The sequence below is a fragment of the Rattus norvegicus genome, chromosome 19 (assembly GCF_036323735.1).
Source record: "Rattus norvegicus strain BN/NHsdMcwi chromosome 19, GRCr8, whole genome shotgun sequence".
NCBI lineage: Eukaryota > Metazoa > Chordata > Mammalia > Rodentia > Muridae > Rattus > Rattus norvegicus.
Genome location: NC_086037.1, coordinates 30,513,390 through 30,521,866, shown reverse-complemented (window position 1 = coordinate 30,521,866; position 8,477 = coordinate 30,513,390).

Here is an 8,477-nt window from a genome sequence, read left to right as displayed (position 1 = left end):
AGATCAAAACTACATTACCCAAGAGGCCATGAAGCCAAGATCGAGCCTCTGTGGGCAAAGATGGATCATAATCAAAGGAAAGAATGAGGGGTGGTAGGTCCCCCAAGCTCATCCTGGCAGACGCATCCCCAGGGGAGAATGCAAGAGAAATTGCAACCCATACGGAGTTCATGCTCTTACACACTTACAACAGCTTTAAGATCCAGACAAAATCCAGACCCGAGGGTAAAGGTTCCTAGATGTGGGATTTTATTACCAGACATAAATCCATCTTCACTGAGACTTGTTCCAGTTCACTCCGCCTCACTTGAAATATTACATGTGTGCTGAATGGATTTGTTGGCTCCCTGTTGCCTTCATAAATCACGGAGGGCAACTTTCTTAGGGCCTGGGTCCAGCCAGTAGAAAGCTAACTGCCTCTGTCTTCGGGTTTCATTGCTGTGAAGAGACACCATGATCGAGGCAACTCTTATAAAGGACGACATTTAATTGGGGCTGGCTTACGGGTTCAGGGGTTCAGTTCATTATCATCATAGCAGGAAGCATGGCAGTGTCTAGGCAGGCATGGTAGTGTAGAAGCCAAGAGTTCTACATCTTAATTGGAAGGCAATCAGAAGACTACCTTCCAGGCAGCTAGGAGGAGGATCTCAAAGTCTACCACACAGTGGCATACTTCCTCCAACAAGGCCACACCTCCTCCAACAAGGCCACATCTCCTAATAGTGCCCCTCCCTGGGTCAAGCATATTCTAACCACCACAGCCCCCATGCTGTGCTTTGAATGGAGGACTGCTTCAGTGTCATCAGATTCCCCTCTTGCAAAGCTTAACAAACATACACGGCTTGCCATTATGGATCCAGAGAGGGGTCTCCTTGGCTCACAGCAGGTCGCTTCAATCCAAGTTTGGGTGTTCACCTCTACCACAGGATGGTGATTGCTTTGATCACAAAGATAATGAACCAGAAAAAAGGATACTCCCAGCAGATTCTCTCTCCCAGGAATTTGGCTCCTATTGAAAGTGGGCTAAGTCTTCTAAATGGGTGATCCCTGGAGGAAACTGTGAGCACTGAGATCTTTAGATCTGGCTTTTAATTCAAAATATCTGGTTTACCCTTCTGCCCCACTGCTCTTTGAATATAGCTTTCTCTATGAGCTGAATGAGAATCTGGACTAATAGGTACGGTAACCCTCCCACATAGGCTGACCCTCAAGACACATCATCTCCAGAACCCCTGCTCCCCCGCTTATGCCCTGCTTCCTTTATTTTTCCTACCCAAATGCAACAGGTGATCCCACTGTAGGACAGTGTGACTGAATGGCAGGGCTGGTACAAAGCTGAGCACGTGGGCCTCGGCGGAATCTTCCAATTCTAGAAGACACTGCCTCTGCCCTGCCCAGAGCAGCTCCTGCTACTGATTCAGTGAAACCAACACTTCTTCCCTGCCCACTGCAAGCCCCTTCTCTGGTTCTCTCCCACCCTTCCAATTTTATTGTAGTGGCCTTATGGGTTTGCATGGCTCACTGCCATGGATGCCTCCCCTCGGATGTGCGACCCAAGCAGTCAATCTCTGTCAGGTCACCTCTTGATCTTTTGTGACATCTCAGAGGCATGATTACTAGGGATTAGCTGCTGCTGTTGCCCTTTGTGCTTATTTCCTCCCTTGTATTATGAGTCTGAGTTATTCAATGTGCTGTCTCCCTTCGGGCTGATTGCTATTTAAATACCTTTTCTTCAAAGATTTAGGATGCCGAATTATCTCATCATGCGCATCGAGCAAGGAAGACTGTTTATTTAAAGAGACATGACCTCGTGGAAGAAAAGTCTAAAGAGAATTGTTTCCTTTCCTTTTACTTTTAAAATAAAAATTATTTTATTGTATGTATATGAGTGTTTGGGCTGCGTGTATGCCTGTGTACCACATGCCTGCCTGGTACCCATAGAGACTTTTTAAAAGGGTGCGTTGGGCCCTCTGGACCTGGAGTTACAGAAGGTTGTGAGCCACCATGTGGATGATGAGGATAAAACCCAGGTCCCCTAGAAGAGCAGCCGGCGCTCTTAATTGCTGAGCTATCTCTCCAGCTCCGTGAATCAGGTTTTAAATGTTGAAGGAGTGGATCTTATCAAGGATGCTCCCACGCATGGCTTTCCCCTCAGGGAAAAGTCTACAGGGTACACACGTAGCCGAGGAGGAAAGGTGTTTAAGGGGAAGAATAATAAAGAAGAAACGAAGCCCCACCGGAACGGGTGAGCTCTTGCTGTTTAGGCAGCTTCCGTGTGAGCATAAATGTGTGTAATAACATGGCTCTCCATCAAGAACAGCTAAGAAAAGCTACCCATGTCCTCCCTACCGGTGACTGCTGTGAGTCAAAAGCGGGGCTCTCTCTGTGCCTTCTGGCGAGTGCTAAGTACATGGCAAAGAAAATAGTAGAAGCACAATAAAAGCGTGTAGAATTACTAAGACATCTGCCTGATCACAATGCACTGAACCCAGTTCTGTGTGCTTTATAGGGTAACTCAGTAAACTATCACAATAAACCTGCACACAGGGCTTACTATTCCCTGAGAAGGAAACTAAAGCCTAAAGGTTGACATGTGCAACTTAACGTAACTAGTAAGGGGGCTGGCTGTTCCTTTGCTATGCTAGATGCTAGGTAATAATGACTCCCATGCAGGATCCCACCCATCCTAGACAGAGAGTGGGTAGGTGTGTGTGTGTGTGTGTGTGTGTGTGTGTGTGTAGAAGTAAGGAGCTTGTGCACACATCTTATACTTACATGGATTGTGTTAACATGGAAGATTTCTGGAAGTCAGCCAGGAATCTATTCTATTCGGAGTTCATGCCTCTGGGAAGTGGGGGATAAAATAATCAGATGACTTATTTGTCTCTTTTTACCCCCACTACACTGTCTCAAGAATCCATCAACCATAAGTAATGGAAAACCAAATTAACAGAGACTGGAACAAAACCGGTTTGTCTTACGTAGTTAGGAGAGCAGGAGCCGTGGTTTGCTGGCTCCTCAGCTACAGGAGTTCTGTACGAGTATCTCCTTCTATTCCTGGGAATGGCCTCTCTTTGCTTGATTTTTCCCTCCACAGAATTTATCTTCATCTACCACCTGTGTATCTTACCCGTCTACCTGCTTACCATCTGTCTCTTTACCATGCCATCTTGGTAAATGGGCGCTTTGTCTTCTGTTCACAATCACCTCCTGGCACTTTAGCCAGTGCAGAATAAGTGCTGGGAAACATGGATGGATAAGAGGAGAAAGAGGTAGGCGCAGAAAGGGTGCAAGGGTGAATGAATGGGTTATAGATGGATAGGATGGATGGATGGACGGACGGATGGACGATGGATGGATGGATGGACAGACGGATGGACGGTGGATGGATGGACGAACGGACGGATGGACGGATGGGTAGATAGGCAAGCATACAGATGACAGAGGGTGGTGGATGGTTAAATGAATAGGAGAGTGAATAGATGATTGAACGAATGCTGAGTGGGTGGAGGGCGACTATATAGACAGATGGTTCATAGATTGATGGATGGATGGGTGGGCGTATGGATGGGACGTATGAATGAATGTTGCAACTTCAGTCATGTCCCTGTTCATAAATAGAGACAACATTGGTAGTGCTGTCTTCTTTTATCTTGAAAACACATGCTTTCCCAAAACCCCTCTTACAGATTTCCTCTAAGTCTGATGACCAGAAGTGGGTCACATAACATATTTTTTCTTCCTCAGCAAAGGAGGCAGTGCCTATGCCCACCTAAGGCCACGCCAGCGAGTGAAGGCCAAGGGCAGGCACGTTTGGATGGGTCGTCTCATCTCACCCTCTTTGTCTCCTTTCCAGCTGTGTGGCTACTTCTTCACACTTTTCTTGACTAGAGAAACTGGCCCCATTGCAGACTGCGTCAGATTCTCAGGAGATGAGACTTTCTGGGGTTTCAGAAGATGCTGGTGACACACATAGAGCAAAGAGATCTTTCTAGCACCAGGCATGGCAGGCTAGGCTTGTAATTCCCAAGGTTGACAGTACAAGCCCAGCTTAGCAAGTCCTAAGCTAACCAAACCTACATAGTGAGCCTAAATTTAAAAGAAAAAAAAAAGCTTTCTAGAAACTCCATGTTAACAGGTAGCAGATGGGTTTAGAGCACCTGAAACCTGAAGGGGAAGCAAATGTGACTTCTAAGTATGTAAGTCTAAGGAACCTCTGTCAATCAGCGAGCTCAATGTCTCTGTCTCCATTCTGCAAACAGGTAGGCTGAGGCTTCCACAGCGAAAGAGTCAAAGCTTCCCAGTCAATCAGAAGCTTAGTCAGGGCTGGATCCCAGAGCGCTGTACTTGACTCACTTCAAGCCTGGCTACCTGAACTTCTACATAGAAACTCTGTGCATTGGTGTTCCCTTCTCTGTTGACCACACCATCTGCAGCTATAAATTAATTTTGAGGCAGAAAGATGCCCTTAATCCCCCTCCTGCTTCTCCAGTTCCCCGTGGTGTTGATAATGTAAAGGGTTTTTAGTGGCTCCCATCCATTCTAGAGGCTCCCATAATATGTGTGTAAATTTATATTTCATAATTATCATCATGGTTTCCCCTCTGCTCTACTCCTGCCCTCAAGCCTGAGAGACACAGGAAATGCTTTCTGTTCTCCAGTCTGCCAGTTTGTCTCCAGACTGGGCAGACAGTCGAATCCTGCCCTATGTATTTCATGCTGTCTTTGTCAAGTTTATTTCCCAGCCCCTGCGTTACCCCTCCTGTCCCCATCTCTGCAGATGAAGAACAGTTTGAGCCTCCAACAAACCCAGACATCTTGTCTGTAGGACATTGGGTCTTGGAGAGAAGGTTTCGGAACTGTGTGTGACTCGGTGCTGCTGGTGAGTCTCCATTGTGGGTGAAGTGGCCCTGGGTACTGTGATGAGCATAGCTAGCTCCCTTTCTCTGAGGGAGTCATGACCAGAGAGCAAACCAGAGCCAGCAGAGAGCGGTGGCTCATAGAGGAAGTTCAAGCACAAGGGAAACTGGAAAACTAAGCTGCCTGCCTCTTCCTAAAGATGGGGGAGGAGCTGCTAGGCTGTCCACAGAAACCTCTTTGCAATTCTAGACTTAGACCTTTCCCAGGGTGTTTATGCTGAGGCCTATAAATGGACCAGGTAAGAATTCAAATACCCAAGAACCCTCCCTGCCTTATCTCTGATGCTGCTCAGTTTCAGGACCCAACTTGGTAGTGTAAGCTTCCTGAACATTGTTCTGTTTATCTATGAAGAGAGAATGAGGTCCTAGCCCTATCAGATACCACAGTGACTTGGATACAAGAGGGAGAGGCACGAAGTGATGGGTACACAGCAAATGCTGTGTAACCAAGGGACCAATATCCTAACGTTATATCATGATGCATTCTGTCCTTTACGCCATGAGCCCATGCCTTTGAGAAATGCCATCCTTAGACATTATGGAGGGCACTAGTCATCCACTGAAATCAAGACTTCACCTTATCAGCTGACCAAACAAAAGACACAAAACAACCCCACATGTCTGTCCCAACTCTTTCATTTTCTCCACAAATACTTGGCATTCTGTAGACATAAAACGTCAGAGAAGCCAAACACAGAAACAAAATAGCTTGGGCAAAGAAGCATGTGTGAGCAAAATCTATAAAATGCAGCACGCTCTCACTGCTTTTCACATAGAGACTATAGCTAAACTTTAAGGTGGGCTAGGAAGGGGGTGGTTCTAACTCTCCTTCTGATCTCTAAACCTCTACCTCTCAGCTCAGTACTCTTTAACAGGTGCTCAGTCACTGGTTGGTGGAGTTAGAGGCTTCTGAGTATTCAGTAATTACTAGGTAATTTCCCCAAATTATCATGATGCTGGGAGAGACACATCTGATTTCAAAGTATTTAACGTGGTCAAATTTAAGCTTCTATCCAATGATGAATCCTAGTTTCTTAGGAGCCTTGCCACTCAGTAGAAACCAAGTAAATGTCTGTTGACTTAGCCCATGTTCTTCTCTTCATATAAGCTGGATGCTCCTTGAAGAATGGGCCACATCCTTGCATTCTCTTACATTCTCACTTCTGCCTCATTGTACATGTGGACACGAGGTAGTGAATAACTTATAAAACCCTTGGGTCACGCTGGGCTGAGTTCTCAGGGTACCCCACAAACAAGCATGATGGAAAGGTTGGGGAGTCTTCTTCATGCTCAGCTGGACTGGATCTAGAATCGCTTAGAAATCTGTGGGCGTGAGGGTGTTTCCAGAGAGGTTTAGCTGAGCAGGGAGGACCCACCCTGCATCTTCCAGGGAAGCTCTGACAGGAAAAAATAAATAAAAGCAGAAAGCAAGTGGAGTAGCAACATTCATCCTCTCCGCCTCTCTGTATGTCTCTGTCTCTCTCCCGCCTTCCCTCCCTCCCTCCCTCCCCTCCCTCCGTTCCTCCCCTCCCCCCTCCCCTCCACTCCCTCCCTCCCTCTTCCTTCCCTCTCTCTCCTTCCCTCCCTCCCTCCTCACCTCACTGACAGTGGATGCAGTTACCTCACACTCCTGCCACCTGGGTAAGAGTTACTCTGGCCACCAAGCTTTGATGGACTGTACCCTCAAACACTAAGAGAAAATACCCCACCCCCCCTTCATTAAGTCACTTTTGTCACAGCGAGGCAAATGCTAAGGCAGGCACAACCCCACCCCAAGAGCCCCCTTAAGCTCACAAGTAACAGAGATATCTGCCATTGCCCGCTGGAACTCTTTCTGCAGACAAAATGTCAGCACGAGACTGCAGCAGGAAAGAAAGCACCATGAAATCCCACAACCCGCGTCACTATGAAACATGACTTAGGAGGGGATTTTTTTCTCCCGAAACAGCAGCATGCAAAAACAATCAGTGCTGAGAAAACTCAGAGACAGACAGAAGAAACAGGAGGGACTGACCCAACAGCCCTGCTTTTATGAATAGACTCTCACACCACCCCGCTCATTTCTGAGATCCTCATGAGATCCTTTTTTTACAGCAGGTTGTGAATCATCTTCACGATATCTTTAAATGGATGATCAATACTATATTTTCCCATAAAATGTTTGGTTCGAAATCCGATTTTAAGTGCATTAGAGTTTTTGTGTGCAGAACGGGTGAATGCCATAATAAATTGTCATCAAATATGAAGGAAATATAGCATAGATTAATTGCCGTATTTATTTATGAGTCTATAAAATACCTCGTGAATGTCCTGGCACATTTTTGGGATACCAATTTGAACCTTCAGGAAAGTTAAAAGCATTAAAAAGAGGCTGCGAGATGATTTATTAGCAGACTGTTTTTAATTGCAGACCCAAGCAGCCGCACAGGTATTAGAACGCCATGCCTTAATGGGCATGTCTCGTGTGTTTCTCTCTCTCTCTCTCTCTCTCTCTCTCTCTCTCTCTCTTTCTGTAAAAATAATACTTCCCATAGTTTTATTGATTTGTGAACATTTGTCATAAATTACCTTGTCCAGTACGTGGCTTCACAAAAGCTCCCTTTTCCTTAAAGTAGCACACCCTCAGGCCACACCAGAGAGGAGGCTTCAGGCAAGCTCTCAAATACTTGAGACCTTTTGCTTACTGGTATATTTTTGTATTTTGGGTTTCCTTGAACCAGTCTTAGCACGCAGCCCTAGAACTAGCAGTCTTCCTGCCTCGACCTGTCAAGTTTTGTGACTCTGGCCACATACCACCAGGCCCAGCTTAATGCCCAGCTGCCAGCCCGGAAACTTAAGGAAAGGGCCCTCGACACAAGTTAGATGGCAGGCAATTCCAACCTGCTCACAGCTTTAACTGATGTCCTATGTTCTATGGTGGTGAAGTCCTTCAGGGTCAAGAATGACAAAGTATTGTCCTTATAAATGTTACCTTTCCCAGCCTTCTGCTAAAACTTTGCTAAAACTGCAGTTGAAGCCTGAAACAGTGCACTTCCCTTCCTCTTTTGTCTTGATCACTGCAGTACCTTGCTGTATGCTCACGGGCCATCCCCAGACACCCCCTTCACAAAGGGAAGAGTCTTACCCTTCAGTCCCTACAGGTTGTCTTTTGGGTATCCCCATTGTTTGCACTTCTTTGCTTCGAAATCTGTTCTCCGGTTTTCAAATCCATACATCTGCTATTTACTTTAAAGCTTAATTCCTTGAAACCATAGCAGATGCCTGACCCTGTTTATCACCAGAAAGATGTCAACATTCACGGGACAAAAATAACCGAGAATTGCTCTGTTCGGAGACTGAACAGAAATTGCGACAAGCAATTCACTCAGCGAGCCCCGCTCAGCGAGGTGCAAATGAGAGACCAAAAATGTCCTCTTGGTGGAGAGAGTCAGGTAACTGAATTCTATTACCGTTTTAAAATCAGTACAGTCCTGCAGATGCCGTCTTCGCTGCACCGCTTAAAGAGGACATTTCCCCTCTTCCTCCTCTTGTCTTTTGAGACACTCATCGGTTACAGCT